Source organism: Capsicum annuum, chromosome 12, assembly GCF_002878395.1.
Source record: "Capsicum annuum cultivar UCD-10X-F1 chromosome 12, UCD10Xv1.1, whole genome shotgun sequence".
NCBI classification, from domain to species: Eukaryota; Viridiplantae; Streptophyta; class Magnoliopsida; order Solanales; family Solanaceae; genus Capsicum; species Capsicum annuum.
Window position 1 is genome coordinate 69,071,139 of NC_061122.1, and position 17,613 is coordinate 69,088,751.

Consider the following 17,613-nt stretch of genomic DNA (forward strand, 5'->3'; position numbering starts at 1 on the left):
TAATGGTACACCCTAAAATCTATAATTCCATGGCCTATATAGAATCCGCCCTTGACTCGGAGGCTAAACCCCTAATCCAAGTTTACCTCAAGGATTGAAGTATCTATAAGAGAAGACACGCAAGACCACACAACATGGTTCCATGATCTCTAATCAAATCAACATTTCATGATAGTGCACAAGATCATAAAGCATGGATCCTAACCATAGTCCTAAATCGGGACAACATGAATAAAGGTACACAAGACCACAAAGAATGGTACCATCATCCCATTCGGCAAATCACAGTTTTAGCATAGAGTCTTTCAACTCATACTTTCTTTAGGTAACCATCTAACTCTTTTTAAGCCCATTTTAATTCTTTAAAACATGCTTTATGCTTTTAAAACATTCCATACTTATTCTGTGAAGGGCATATCATCTTCTGGTATTGTCATACCCAAACTTGCAATTCATTCATATCATACCACACCGAATTTTGCTTTCTCATTTAAAATTATGAATATGACCACCCAAAGATTTTATCAAATTGTAAGAGAGTTCTTTTAAAAAAAAAAATATGTGGACACACACTCTCATTTCAATAGTTTACCATGTGGTGGCCGATTCTTACATAGAACCCATGTAATCTTTCAATGGTTACATTGAACATCCATAAACAAGAAAACACCTTCTCTTTGAACATTCATAAACAAGAAAACACCCTCTCTTCACTTCATAACCAAAATCAAATCTTAAACAACAGTAAAGACATTTGTATCATGCTTCTCAATATGCAGTCGAATAGTTCATAACAATGAAAATAAGAGGCTTTATAATAACAGAGGGATTATAATTGTTCATGCTCTTAATTTAACATTCAAACTCAAAATGCATACATACTTATATATGAGTAAAAATTATGTATAGGGGAAGGCCTCAAGACCAAAACATTATATCTTTGAAAGAGTTCACAGTGTATGCTTTTTAATGAAATTCAAGAACCCTTTGTAAATATATGATTTCTCAACATTCAAAACATTCTTAAAATTATTTCACTATGCCCAAGTAGTTTAGAAATGCTCCACGTACCTTAGCTTACTTAGTTCGAAAGATAGAACCCGAATCTTGATTTATTTCTTGGAAATCTTGACTTAAGAGCTTAATTCTTGATCTTTGGGGGATGATCTTGTGAGGAAACCCTAACCTTATTGGTGAGAGTGTATGAGAGGATTTGGAGATGTTTAATTAATGAAATAGGAGAAAAATAACACCCTTTGAGGGTTATATGTTGTTGGCTGGGAGTTATAAGAGAATAAAAGACTAAAAAGCCCTTAAAAAGGAACCAACAACTATAAAATAGGGGTTGGTGATGGAGCATACGGCGTGGTATAATCGCGCGACCTCAATGTCTCTCTCACAAAAATGGCTATAAAATTTTGCTTGGGTATCAAATTAAAGTAAAATTTGTATTGGTGGAAAGATGACTTAACTATCAAAAATTTGGTGGGTCTTGAGCTACGAAATTTCACTTGTATCGAAAGTTATACACATTCAAATTAGACCCTTATAAAATAGAATATAAATATTTAGCCGAATCAAAGGTTCTTAGCTCAACTTCACTCTAAGTGATTCCTATGAAGATTTTTCACCTTGAAAGTACTTCAAACACGAGGATAAGGATCATGACATTTATTTTCACTTGGGAATAATTTCTATTAGAGGTTACACACTTAGAAATAATAGTTTAATTTCTAGTTCGAAAGTGTGAGGTTTTACATTAGTGTATCTTAATTTATTTACCCTAACCAATCAATTGATCTTTTTTCCTAATCCTTGTCTTTTTCTTTGTCTCATGTGAACTCGCGAGTGTATCTGGAGTCTCGTGGTTGCACTTTATCTCTATCCAAATCAGAGAAGCGAATGATAATTGCATTAAACATTTTCGCATAGCAGTCTAGTGCTTTTTTTCCCCTTTTCAAGCTTTATCTTTCATTTGTAGACACCTATTATTATTATTTTTGTTTTAACATTTGTACATTATTATTTAAAATTTATGTTTTCTAAGTTCTTATTTGAATTAGCATGAACTCTTAAATTTGATAGAAAAATTTAATTTTTCCCTTCTTGCCCATTAGATTTTAAACTTAGCATAATCATTAGGCTCCGGTATATAATTTAAATCATTAAAAGGTTAAAATTTTGTAGATAACATGCCTATGAGAATTTAATGTCTGAGTTATTAGGGAGTCCTTAATGATTCTCTTATATAGAATAATGGCCTTATTTTTAGAATCAAAATTAGTTTCTAGAATAATGGCTTTATTTTTAGAATCAAAATTAGTTTCTCATTAGTTACAAATGTCGAGATAGCCAAAAATATAAATTTTTTGGTAGACGAGCTTATTATCGCTAGACTCAAAAATAGATTTTAATTATTTTGGATATGGTAAATCAATTAATTTTTTCATTAATCTCAAATAAAATATAGTAATTTTGCCAATTAGATCCCATGAGGTTTTTTCTTAAGATTTTAAATGATGGAAAAAAAATATTTTTAAAAACCATGAGTCTATTTTAAAATAAATAAATAAATTCTCAAGTCATTGTAGATTTAAATAATTATATTATTATAGCTATTCAATTGGCGTAGGATAGTTAAATTATTTTTATAAAATTTGATTTAAAAAAGGCAAAAGAGTCATTTTTAGAATAAAGAAAAATATGAAGCTCTTAACATAACTAACCTTTTTAATTATGAATTAATTTTTTTGTATATCCTTTAAAATAAAAGATTTTAAATAACTCAATCTTTTGAAAACAATAAGGTTGCATTATTATTAAGAGCTATCTTTGATAATTTTTCAAAAGTGAGTGAATCTTTGATTTATGATGAGGTCCTTCTAACGTTTTTCTAATCTTTTCTTATAAATAATTAACATTTTGTTTTGACTAATACACACACACACATATATATATATATATATACATCTTTGATTTTCTTTTATCAATCTATGTTTGACTGGTTAACCATATTTAATGGATTCTTTAGGGTTCTTAACCCTTTCCTTTTAGGATAATTAGTACTCTTATCTAGAATCGCTTAGTTAAATAGAACGAAAAATGAAATTTTTATTTGTTTTAATCACTTAGATTATAATAGGTGTCCTAATTCACCTTAAAATTAATTAGGTGGTGAATTTCTTAATTTTATTTAGAGGTTTTCAATATGTTGTACCTCGATTTGACCCTTGTTGAAATGAAGTATGCTGGGTAAGAGATCACTAAGATGTGGTAGGTTATTTTAATTAGCTCAAATGATGTACAGTTTGTGAAGTATAAGGAACCTTAGATGTCCTATTATATTTTCTAAGTTGTACATATGATTGAGAAGAGAAAGTTGGTGGTGGTGTAGAAGTAGGATTTAAATTAGTGCCGGAGTCAGAATTTTCACTATAAGGGTTTAAAATCGAAAAAAGTAAGCACATGAACCAGCCAAATGGGGTTCAACATCAACTATATATGTAACAAATAATTTGGGAAAGGGCTCAAAGATTCCATTGAACTTTGAGAAATGACTCATTTATGCCATCAGTTCAAAGTTTTGCTCATTCATGCCATCGCCATTAAAAACCATCTCATCCATGCCATTACTTTTTAACAGAGGGTTTTTAAAAACAGTTTTACCACGTATCCTTTTATTAGAGGTCCACATCATTAATTAAAATAAGATAAAAGATTCAAATATGCCATTAAATTATTAGAAATGACTCATTTATTACATCAGTTAAAAGTTCGGCTCAATCATGCCATCATCTTTACAAAACCAGCTCACTCATGCCATTACATTTTAAGGGTGGGTTTTCAAAAATAACTTTCTCACATGGCCTTTTATTAGATGTTCACATTATTAATTAAAATAAATCAATATTAATTTTAAAATATCTGAAATTAGTTAGCATCAGGATTATTTATCCCACCATTTATATCATACTGATTGGATAAGTTCTCATATACATGGCGGGATAATTGGGATAGTTATAATACCCTATATTTTTCTAGCTCATTTTAGCACTTAGTATACGAGAATTCCTATATATACTTTCAAAAATACTCATAATTTTCCCAGATTAAGACTCATCATTGTGTAGGAAATTTAGTCAGCTTTCCAACGATATAAATTTTACCAAAATCTGATATCTGGGTGAGAAGTAATGGCACTTTTAGAGAAACAATATGTCAAATTGAGAAGTACCGCATCACAGTGAAGGTCAGAATGGTATTCGTCAGTTTTCAGTGAGACACCATAATTCCAATGCATCGTGGTGAAGTCCCAGTTCTTAGTTGGCATTTTCTAGTGTGTCAACATGATAATAGCACATTGCACCAGAGTTCTATTTCATAATTGTCACTTTCCAGTGAGGCTCCGTGATACCTCTGCATTGCGCCAAAGTGCATTTTTGCACTCATCCTTGGACTAAACTAGCTAAAAAAATCCAATGGCTCACCGCGATGCCACCGCGTCCTGGTGAAGGACAAAATTGAGAATCTAATGACGTGAATTTTAATTCTTTCTAGGGGTAATTTGGTCTCTTTTAGTGGCCCTAATTAATCTAAAACACGTTAATTAATCCCTAAAAGCTAATTTAGTCATTGTTTATTCAAATTTTTCCCAAATCAAGAATATTCTCTCTCAAATAGAAAACCCTAGTCTTCAAGAATCAAGAGCAATTCTCAAGAACTCTATTAAGAAACTTCAAGAATTAATTTCTCAGGTATGTTAGGTGTGTTCATTTATGGGTCCTTACCACCCATGAAGCCCAAGAATACTTTTTCAAAATACAAGATTGAGATTCCATGAATTACATGTTTGAGTTGGATTCTGTTCATGTGTGGATTGTTATATGGTCTTCAATTCATGATTAATTATAAGTTTTATGAAATTAAGATATTATGTGTGATGAATTATATGATTCTCATGTTAAATCCTTGAAATTACAAGTTGAATGTTGTAGCCATGATATTTATATAGATGTTTATTATTATGTGAAATAATCATGCTCCCCAAGTATTTGTTAGAATGCCTATGTGAATTGAATTGTACAGTCATGACATGTTATCATGGGTTCCCAGTCATGTACAAGTTCATGCCTCTTAAGTGTTTGACAAAATATCTAAATGGATGAATTGTTAACAAGTAATTATTGTTATGCTTTAAGATTATGCCATGCTTTACTATCAATTCTATCGAGTCCTGGGGGTATTTAATACATGAAATCTAGCTGGTTACCTAAATTTACAGTAGCTATATAATAGTCTTAGCAATGTCACAAACAGTAGTACTCAGTCAGTTATAGAAGTCAGTAAAACTCAGTCCAGTTCAGTTCAGTCTAATAATCAGTGTCATTCAGTTAGGAGTAGGATTCATCACCAAGCGAATCCAAGTATGGGGGCTCACCTGTCAATAGAGGGTGTGATCTTTAGTAGCAGTCCTTGTGTTCCAGAACTATGTAGCCAGTGTAGGTTGAGATATTGACCTTCTAGTTGAGGGTTGATAAGGTATTTAACCGCCAGTTGAGGGTAATACCATTCTCATCAGGGAACCTTTTAGTAAAGGGTTACCCTTAGTCCTTTAGGATGACATTTTAGTGGATCCACACAGCCAGTGTCTATACCCATGGCACAGTACTGACACCCTTATAACTATGGTTACAGGTTGGAACCCAATCAATTTAGAGAGGGGCATGTCAGTTAGATAATTACCTCCCACAATTTCAGTTTCAGTCTCAGCATAGAACTTACTTCAGTTCTACAAAATCAGGACTGTCTAAAATAGTCACCGTGTTATCAATAATAGATATCAGTTACTCAGTTATCAAAACTCAGTTTCTGTATAAATCTCAGACTCGGTATATATATGTATATGCATAGTATTATATAATCAGTGTTTAAAATAGCTTTAATTATCCATTTACTCTTATTCAGTAATATTCATATGTCTCAGTTAGTTACTATTTATTCATATGAACCCACGCACATTAGCCTTACCTCCTCTAGCATACTAGTACATTCCACGTACTGATTGAATACTCTTTTTTTGTGCTATGATGTCTTAGATCATAAGTTCGAATGCTCAAGTTCCTGACCGCGTTTAACCAGATACAGTCAGCAGTAGTAGATTTAGTACTGTGTCCCCATCTATCGAGGATATTCTTTTATTTAAGTATTATACTAGATTCAGTATTTTATTAGTCAGAGTTAGTTGGGGGCTTGTCCCATCAACTCCACATTCAGACAATTCAGTCAGAGACGTTTTAGACTAGACTAGTTTAGACAGTGTTCAATTTTATAGATGTTATTATCAGTTGCTATATTTATCAGTGTTTAGATTATGAACCTTAAGGTATTTTATCTTAACTTCCACATTACTTTAGTATTATTTATTCAGTGCTCACAGTAGGTACCAGTCATGGCTTAGCTTGTGGTCCTTTAGAGTCATAAGCACCGTGTGACGTTCGGGGTGAAGACCCCAGTCATTACAAACTTAGTATCTAAGACTAAGGTTCAAAAGAGTCCTAGGGCATCTGAAAGCCATGTCAAGTAGAGTCTGTGCATGGGTGTGAAGCGCACCACACTTATGGATAAGAGGCTATGGGGGATTTTAGGAAAAGTTTTCCTTCTTTCAGTATTCATGTTGTGCAAGTGAGCATGAGCTCAAGTTAAAATCGTTGTCTAATTTATTTCTTATTTCCATTTACAGAACTGTCTCCCAAAAAGACCAATGAAAGAAGAACTAGAAACCAACGAGCACCTCCGCCCATTCAGGCAGATCCCTTGGACGAGCATGTCTCTCATGCAGAATTCAGAGTTTCGTTCACCACTATAGCCCATTTTGTTCTAGCTCAGAATGAACGGTCAGCTGCTATTTAGGACAACGTAGTGGCCAATACTATTGCAGCCAGGATTTGGCACTTCACCCGAATGAATCCTCCCCTATTTTCAGGATCTAAGTCTAAAGAGGATCCACAGGAGTTCCTTGATCAGTTGCAAAATATGATAGATATTATAGGAGTGGCTTCCAGTGAGAGTTCTAAGTTAGCTCTCTATCAGCTACAAGAGATAGCTCATACGTGGTTTAAGCTGTGGAAGTTAGACAAGGAAATAGATGTAAAGCCCATAGAATGGGAAGAGTTTTCTACTGCTTTTCTAGATAGATTCTTTCTCTTAGAGTTGAGGGAAGCTGTAATACCTCGGGAAATTTTTTGTTGAAATTTTTTGTGTAAACGTGTTGGGTTCTATCTTCTAGAATGAATTATAAATTTTCCATGCTGAATGTCTTAGATTATGACCCACATTGCGTAGAGTATTGAATAATCTTTCCAACAATATGTGGATCATCCAAAACGAACACTCGAGCGACGAGTTATGAACATTCCGATCGAACTGTGAATAGTAGTGAACAGTAAAACATGTAGAAAAAAGTACTTAGGCTTAACATATTTTTACTCTAACTTTAAATGATCATAACTCCTTGTACATAATGATCTGGGTAATCTACTATATATAAATGGAAATCTCTGCGAGTCCTCTTTCCAATGAAATTGGTTTCATCCAATTTGTCTATCGGATCAAAAGGTTATGATCGATCTACTTCAGCCTACCAAAAATGAATTTTTGGGTCAACTTCAAACGATCATAAATCCTCATACACAATGATCTGAGTGAGATACTATATATCAACGGAAATATATGAGAGTACTCTTTCTAATGAAATTGGTTTCATCCAATTTAGATATCGGAGTAAAACGTTATGGTTGATCTACTTCAGACTATCAAAGCAGTCCACTAAAGGACAGATTCGAGAATTATTTGATTTTTAGGGGCGTTTTGGTCACTCCCCCTAACCCAAAATCCTTTCAAACCCTATATTAAATCCTACTAGAAGCATTATATGTTATATTTCATCAAACTCCCTCAAAATGAAAACCCTAAGCTCCTATATCCAACTTTAAGAACCTCCAAAGTTCACCATTAATTCTGCAAATTTATTCAAGATTCCAAGTTCCTATTCAAGAACTCTAAGAACCATCATTCAAAGGCACGATTAACATCTCAAAAATGAGTATCTATCTACAGTTCATCATTCAAGGTATGTGAGTTTTTTCAACAAGAACTCTCTTTCATTCTTGTGCCCAAAAATAATTTTCTTTACAAAGGCATGATTTTATTTGATTTTTTATGAATTTGAAGAATGAACCCATATCTTATGATGATTATTATGAAGTATTGTTGTTTATGATTTTGAAAGATGAATTTACATGTGTGGTGATATAACGCATGAATCTTGAACGATATTTATCATGATTTTGATATTTGGGTTGTGAATCCCCATTGGAAATTGTCTTTTTTTTTAAAAGTGTGTGTTATAAGCACGTTGATGTTGAATATTTGAGATATTTTGAATGATTTAACCTTTTGATCTTGATGGAGTTATTTTGAACTCGAGTGTGAAAGAAATCTACAACGTGGTTGATTTTGATAGATGGGAAACATGATGGCTCCTGATGTATATTTATATATTACTAAAATTGTTTTACTGTGGATTGTCTTTGAAATGATCTGAGATAAGTTTGGGACAAATCTTTAGCACCTAGTAGGAGGTATAAAATGACCTTACTTCCCTAGAACTATGTGCCCCCGTAGGAGTGAGCCTGAGGCTGATTTATATAGTGATCACTAGTTTGTGTGGATTTGATATCGATAGTCCTACTCCGATGGCAAGAATAGGATGACTCTCCCCAACATGGGTTGTACGTTGGACTCCATGTAGCTCACATGGTTTATGTCGGTTATAGGATCTCCCAGTGTGTGTGTGTTTTCTTGTGTCTATGGTGAATGGTGAAGTGATTTGAAAGTGGAATTGTGAAAGTTATTCTTTCGAAAGATTTAAATGATATTTACATTATGAGAATTGATATTCTTGATGAATTGAAAGTGATTGACAAATTATATGATGACTCACATGTGTTATTGTACTTATTTCATCCTCTCATGATTATAATGATTTTCTTCAGGCTATATGAGTCTTTCATACATCCTACATATTTCTTATAAATATTTATGATGGTGATGTTTATACAACTGCATACACCCCCATATACTTAATTTCTTTCCATGGTACTGACCCACATCTTCGAATGTGGGCTATATTTTCTCGGAATATAGGTTCAGGTGCTCAGTTCCAGGTTCGACAGTGATTCTTTGGGCATGCTGTTCTACATCCTCTGTTGTGGTGAGTCCTCATGTTTTAAGGACGTGATGTCTAATTTTGGTTTCACGAAATTATTTACATTTGATAACTGAGTATGAGTCAGTTGGGGCATGTCTCAATGGCTCGCTAGTTTTATTAATTTTCTTAGAGGCTTGTCAGACTTGTATAGATGTTGGGAGTTGACTAATAAATCGTATTTTGTTATCTTTCTGAAATTCTTTTATTCATAGATGATGATTACTCTGTTGATATTTGAGGGCTATTTATGGAAACCCCATTGATTTGTGTTGAACTGAATGAAAATGGCTTAAAGGGTTAGCTTGGGGCTACTCGTAGCCTCAAGCATCGTGTGACGCTCTGGGACCGATATTTCGGGGCGTTTCAGAAGCTAAGGTGTTAGAGTTCATTAATATCAGGTAAGGCAACATGAGTGTGAAAGAGTATTCCCTCAAGTTTACTCAGTTATCTTGGTATGCTCTCCATGTAGTTCAAAAATAGGTCCAGGATGAGCAAGTTCATGTCTAGGGTGTTAGAGAGTGTGGTTAAGGAGCATAGAACTTCAATGTTAATTAAGAAGATGGACATATCTAGGCTAATGGTCTATGCTCAGTAGATACAAGAGGCTAAGAATAAAGAGAGAGAGAAGGGAAAAAGAGAGAGAGAAAAGGTAGCTTCAATTTTACTCAGCCTAAGTTAGAAGGCAGTAACCATTCCCAATTTCATCCAAAATCTTTAGTTCCAACTCTTTCCTAATCCAGTTCTCTAGTACCTAAGTTCAGAAATGGTAACAAAGATAGGGTGCTAGGCTCTAAATTGCAGGGTAGTGTCAGAAGTGCTCTAACAAATCCTCTGTGCTAGAAATATAGCAGAAACCCTAAAGGTATCTGCAGAGCTGGCAGTGATATGTGTTTTGGGTTTGGCAAGCTAGGCTATAAAATCAGAGATTGTCTTCAGTCAAGTTCACAGGGTCTGTACAATCGTTCCTCAGCTTAGCCTAATCGCCTAAATCAACAGGGTGCTACTTCCAGTGCCACCAGTAGGAAACATCCAAATAGGCTCTATGCACTTCAGTCCCGATAAGATTAGGAAAGTTCTCCTGATGTTGTCACTGGTATGTTACAAATCTTCCATTTACATATTAATGCCTTATTACATCCAGGACCTTCTGTGTCTTTTGTAACTCCTTACAAAGTAGTCAACCTTAAAGTTAGACTAGAAATCTTAACAGAAGCTTTCTCAGTCTCTACCCAGTGGGTTATTCTATCATAGCCCGATGGGTATACAAGAACTGTCTGGTTATGATCTCTCAGAAAGTCACTTCAGTAGACTTAGAAAGTTAGAGATGATGAATTTTGACGTCATTCTCGGCATGGATTGGCTCCATTCATGCTATGCCTTAGCTGATTATAGAAGCAGAGTTGCTCATTTTCAGTTTCCAAATGAACCTATCCTTAAATGGATGGGTAGTACCACAGCGCTTAAGAGTCAGTTGATTTCATATCTTTAAGCGAGAAAAATGATATCCAAGGGATGTCTTTATCATCTTGTGCGAGTCAAAGACTCTAGTTTAGAGACTCCTAGTCTTGAGTCAGTTCCAGTAGTAAATAAATTCTCTGATGTGTTTCCCGAGGATCTTCTTGGAGTTCCTCCCAAAAGAGAAAGCGACTTCAGAATAGACCTTTGTCCATATACTCAGCCTATCTCTATTTTGCTCTACAAAATAGCTCCAGTTGAACTCAAAGAGTTAAAAGAATAGTTGAAAGATCTCTAAGATAAGGGATTTATCAGGCCTAGTGTCTCCCCGTATGGCGCACCAGTTCTGCTCCTGCATAAGAGAGATGGCTCTCATAGAATGTACATTGACTACCATCAGTTAAACAAAGTCACAGTCAAGAATAAGTATACATTTCCCAGAAGTGATGACTTCTTTGACCAACTTTAGGGCTCCAATTACTTCTCTAAGATAGACCTTAGATCAGGATATTATCATCTCAGAGTAAGAGAATGTGACATTCCAAAAATAGATTTTTGAACCTGGTATGGTAACTTTGAGTTTCTAGTCATGTCCTTTGGTCTCACAAATGCCCCAACAACCTTCATGGACTTAATAAATTATGTGTTCAAGCAGTACTTGGACATGTTTGTTTTAGTCTTCATCGATGACATTTTTGTCTACTCTCATAGCGAGAATGGGCACACAGATCACCTCAGAATCATAATTCAGACTCTCAGAGCCCATAAGTTGTTCGTCAAATTTAGTAAGTGCAAAATTTGGCTAAGGTCAGTAGAATTCCTTGGTCATATTATTTTTGGTGATGGCATTAGAGTTGATCCTTATGAGACTAAGGTGGTGAGAAACTGGCCTAAACCCATTTCTTTATCAAATATTAGGAGTTTGTTGGGTTTAGCTAGCTATTACCGATGGTTTGTTGAAGATTTTTCATCTATGGAATCCCCTATGTCTAGATTGACTCAAAAGAAAGTCAAGTTTTAGTGGCCAGATTCTTATGAGAAGAGTTTTCAAGAGTTGAAGACTCGACTCACTACAACCCCAGTTTTCACACTACCAGATGGTTCAAATAAGTTTTTTGTGTACTATGATGCATCCAGAGTAGGTTTGGGTTATGTCCTAATACAGAGAGGTAAATTTATAGCCTATGCCTCTAGACAGCTTAAGCCCTATGAGAAGAATTACCCTACCCATGATCTTGATTTAGCAACTATTGTGTTTGCCTTAAAGATTTAGAGTCATTATTTGTATAGGGTACATTTTGATGTATTCACAGATCACAAAAGCTTTCAGTATGTGTTATCTCAAAAAGATTTGAATTTGCATCAGAGAAATGGTTAGAGTTGTTGAAAGATTATTATATGAGTGTTTTGTATTATTCTGGTAAGGCCAATGTAGAGGCAGATGCTCTCAGTAGGCTGTCTATAGGTAGTATTGCTCATGTTAAGGATGGTAAGAAGAATTTAGATCAGGAAGTTCATCAGCTTACCCGAATAGGTGTTCGCTTAGTCGATTCAGCATAGGGTAGTGTATGGGTGCAGAATAGTTCAGAATCATCTCTGGTTTTTGAAGTAAAGAAAAAATAGGATAGAGATCCCAGCCTAGTTAAGTTGAAAGAGTTAGTCAGAGATTAGAAAATAGAGGTTTTCTTCCAAGGGGGAGATGGTGTGTTGCATTACTGGGGTCAACTATGTGTGCCAGGTGTAGATGACTTGAGATATCTTAGTGGCAATGTACCATCTCCCTCTTGGGAGAAAACCTCTACTTTTTAATCTCTAACTGACTCTTTCAACTTAACAAGACTGGGATCTCTGTCCTACTTTTTCTTCACTTCGGAAACTAGAGATGATTCTGAACTATTCTGCACCCATACACTACCCTCTGCTGAGTCGACTAAGCGGACACCTAGTCGGCCAAGCTGATGAACTTCCTGAACTAAATTCTTCTTATCATTCTCGACGTAAGCAACACTACCCATAGACAACCTACTAAGAGCATCAGCCACTACATTGGCCTTGCCCAGGTGATACAAAATACTTATGTTATAATATTTTAGCAATTCTAACCATCTCCTCTGACGAAAATTCAAATCTTTTTGAGAAAAGAAATACTGCTTAAACACTCGGTTCATCAAGTCCATAAATGTTATTGGGGAATTTTTAAGACCAAGGTACATGACTAGAAACTCGAAGTGACTATACTAGGTTTGGAAAGCTATTTTTTGGATGTTGCATTCCCTGACTCTGAGCTGATGATAGCCTGATCTGAGGTCTATCTTATAAAAGTAACTAGAACCCTGAAGTTGGTCAAACAAGTCATCGATTCTAGAAAGCGGGTATTTATTCTTGACTATGACTTTGTTCAACTGACGGTAGTCTATACATATTCTGAGAGAACCATCTTTCTTATGCATGAATAAGACTGGTGCGCCCCATGGGGAAACGCTGGGTCTAATGAAACCTTTTTCTGAGACCTTTCAACTGTTCTTTTAACTCTTTGAGTTCTGCTGGAGCCATTCTATATGGTAGAATAGATATAGGCTGAGTATCTGGAAGAAGGTCTATTCCAAATTTTATTTCCCTAAAGGGAGGAATTCTACGAAGATCTTCGAGAAATATATTTGAGAATTCATTTACTACTAGAACTGACTCAATACTAAGAGTCTCTGAACTAGAATCTTTGACTCACACAATATGATAAACATATCCCTTGGATATCATTCTTCTTACTCTAAGTTATTAAATCAACTGACCGTTAAGCGCTATGGTACTACCCCTCCATTCAAGGATTGGTTCATTTGGAAATTGAAAATGAACAATTCTTATTCTACAACCAACTGAGGCATAGCATGAATGGCGCTAATCCATCCTGAGAATGACATTGAAATTTGTCATCTTTAACTCTACTAAGTCTGCTGAAGGAACTTTCTGAGATATCATAATCGAACAGTTCTTGTATATCCACCGGGCTATGATAGAATGACTTACTGGGGTAGAGACTAAGAAAGGTTCTGTTAAGATTTCTGGTTTGACTTTGAAGTCAATTGCTATGTAAGGAGTTACAAAAAATAAAGAAGCTCCTATATCTAATAAGGTATAAATATGTAAATGGAAAATCTATAACATACCAGTGACCACATCAGGAGAACTTTCCTGATCTTGTCAGGACTGAAGTGCATAGAGCCTATTTGGCCATTGCCAACTGGTGTCATTGAAAGTGGTACCCTGTGGATTTGGACAACCACACTGATATGGGGGATGATTATACTGACCCTGAGAACCTGACTAAAGATAATCTTTAATTCTATGGCCTCGCTTGCCACACCCGATCGTTTCTGCCACATTTCTAACAAAGAGGGTTTATTCAAGCACTGCTGACACTACCCTGAGATTTAGATCCTAGTACCCTATATTTGTTATAATTTTTGAATATAGGGACTGGAGAACTGGCTGAGGAAGGAGTTGGAACCAAAAATTTTGGATGAAACTAGGAATGGTTACTGCCTTTTGACTTAGGCTGAGTGAAATTGAAGCTACCAGCCCTAGCTCTCTTCTTCTCCCTTTCCTTCTCCATATTCTTAGCCTATTCTATCTGCTGAGAATGGACCACGAGCCTGGATATGTCTTTCTCCTTAATTAACATTACAGTTCTGCACTCTTTAACCATACTCTTTGAGCATACCTGGCTAACTGAGTAAACTTGAGGGAATACTCTTTCACGCTCATGTTACCTTGACTGAGATTGATAAACTATAACACCTTGGCTTCTCTCAGCTCTAAGGAAAAAGTAGTATCAAACTCTTCCCACTCTATGGGCTTTGCATCAATGCCCCTACCTACCTTCAACTACGTAAATCATGTATGAGCCACATCTTATAGCTGATAGGCAGTTAACTCAGTACACTTACTAGAAGTCACTCCTATGATATCTATGACTTTTTAAAGATGATCGAGGAACTCCTGTGGATCCTCTTCTAAGTTAGATCTTAAGAATAGGTGAGGATTCATTCGGGTGAAGTCCTGAATCCTAGGTGCATCAGCATTGGCCACTGGCTTGGCCTAAATAGTAGTTGGTCATTCATTCTGAGCTACTATGGAATTTGATAGAGTAGTGAATGTTGCGCTGAATTCTGCATGGAAGACATACTCGTCAAGGGGATCTGCCTAAACGGGCTGAGGTGTTGACTGGTTTCCTATTCTTCTTTTGTTGTTCTTTTTGGGAGGCATGTTCTGTATACAGAAGGAAGAAAAGGATTAGATTGAGACTTTAACTTAAGCTCATACTCACTCGCATGACATGAATACTAAAAGAAGGGAAACTTTTCCTAAAATATCTCATAGCCTCCTGTTAAAAAGTGTGGCGTACTATACACCTATGCAAAAGACTATTTGATGTGGTTTTTAGAGTTTCTAGAACTCTATTGAACCTTAGGATCTGATACCAAATTTGTAATGCCTCGAGTCTGTACCTCAAAAGACCACAAGCTAACCCATGACTTATATCTGCTGTGAGCATGGAATAATAATACTGAAAATAATACGAAACATAGATTGAACTGCAATAAGGTTCAAAAACTAAATACTAATAAAGAATATCAACTGTAAAAATAATATGCAAAACTGAATACTGTCTGCTAGTCTAGTATAAAAAGCCTCTAACTGAACTATCTAAAAATGAAGGTGATGGGATAAGCCCCCAACTAACTTCGACTACTGAAATACTAAAATAAAACATATCCTCGATAAATAAGGACTCACTACTAAATCTGAGACTGCTGGCTGAATCCGAATATGTCTATGCGTGGTTAGGAACCTGAGCATCTGAACCTATGATACGAGACATTATAGCATAAATAAAGAGTATGCGTCAGTATGTGGAATGTACTGGTATGCTAGATTAGGTAAGGATGAATTCAAGGGTTTATATGTACGAACAATAAGTGACTGAATGATATAGAATAACTAAATAAGAGTTCATAAGAAACTAAAAATGTTGTAAATACTGAGTATGTAATACTGTGCATATATGTGTATATGCTATCTGAGCTTTCACTGAAGCTGAGTACTGATTTTTGATACTTAGCAACTGATATCTGAGATTACTGATAATTGAATTATTGATAACTGAGTGACTGTATCTGACAGTCTTGATTTTGTAGAACTGAATTGAGTTCTATACTGAGATTAAAACTGAGACTGTGAGAAGTAATCATCTAACCGATGTGCACCTTTTATGATTAGATTTGGGGTCCAACCTATAACCCCAACTAGAAGGGTGTTAGTATCATGCCACGGGTAAATATAAGGTAAAGAGTTTCCCTCATATTCCAGGTACTCTAATGAGAACGACGAAACCATCAATTGGTTGGTTAAAACACCTCATCAACCCTCAACTGGTTGATTGATATCTCAACCTACGCTGTCTATGTAGTTCTGAAATGCAAGGACTGCTTCTAAGGGTTAAAACCTTTACTGAAAGGTGAGTCCACATCCTTGGGTTCCCTCGGTGCTGAATCCTACTCCCAACTGAACAGACACTGAACTGGTTATATTGAGCTGAACTAGACTGATACTGAGTTTCACTGAGTTCTTTAACTGATTGAGTACTACTGTTTTGTGACATAACTGAGACTATTTCGTAACTACTGTAGCTTTAGGTAAATAGCTAAATTGTCGGGTATTAGATACCCCCAGGACTCGATAGCGTGAAAGTAAAGTATATCATGATCTTGAAAACAAAACAATGTCCACTTGTTCATAATTCATTCATAGAGATATTTTATCAAACACTTATAGGGCATAAGATTGTACATGATTGGGACCACATAATGATGCGTCATGATTCCACTATTTACTTAACATAGGCATTTTAGCAAACACTTGGGGAGCATGGATTATTTCACATGATAATGGCCAACACATAAACATCATAAATACAATACCCACTTGTAAATTCAAGGGTTTAGCATGAAATTCATATAATTCATCACATAACTATTTTAATTCATGAAAACTTATAATTAATCCTGAATTGAAACCCAATTACTATCATGAACATAAGTACAATCAAGTTCAAGCATGGAAATCATAATTCTATAAAATTGTAGTTTGGAAAATGGGTTCTTGGACTATGTGGGTGAAAGGAACCCATAGATGAACACCTAACATACCTAGGAATATTGATTCTTGAATGTTCTTGAACAAATTCTTGAGTTGTTCTTGATTTCTTGAAGCTAGGGTTTTGCCTTTTGAGAGAGAATGCTTTGTTTCTTGAGTGAATAATGAAATAATGAGCAATTATTGCTCCTTTAGGATTAAATTTCGTGTTTAGGACTGACTTGGGTTATGGAAAAATACCCAATTACCTCTGGGAATGATTTAAAAGTTGTCATTGGAAAAAACCCGATCTGGGCCCTTGGTACGATGTGGCGCTATCATGTTGTGTCACTAGAAAATAACAATTGTGAAATGAACCATCAATATGACACAATGGAATCGCATTACCCCTTTGTATGCAAATTTCACCCTTAGCGCGTCACGCTATGATCTCGATGAAACACTGGAATATGATAATTAGGAATTTGGCTAGTAGTGCGACATGGTGGTATCGTAGAGCTCCACTGGAAACTGCTAAATAATATTTGGAATGGCTCTGTGACACGCTGAAGTGCCAGTTGGCATACTATTTTACAAAAATGGATCTGGCTCTTCGCTCGGGTATCGAATTCGGGCAAACTTTATATTATTGGAAAAATGATTGAATTTCTTATGCAATGATAAGCTATACACTGAAAAATACTGAGTATTTTAAAAATTTAATATATGAATGCTCATGTACTGAGAGTTATATTAAG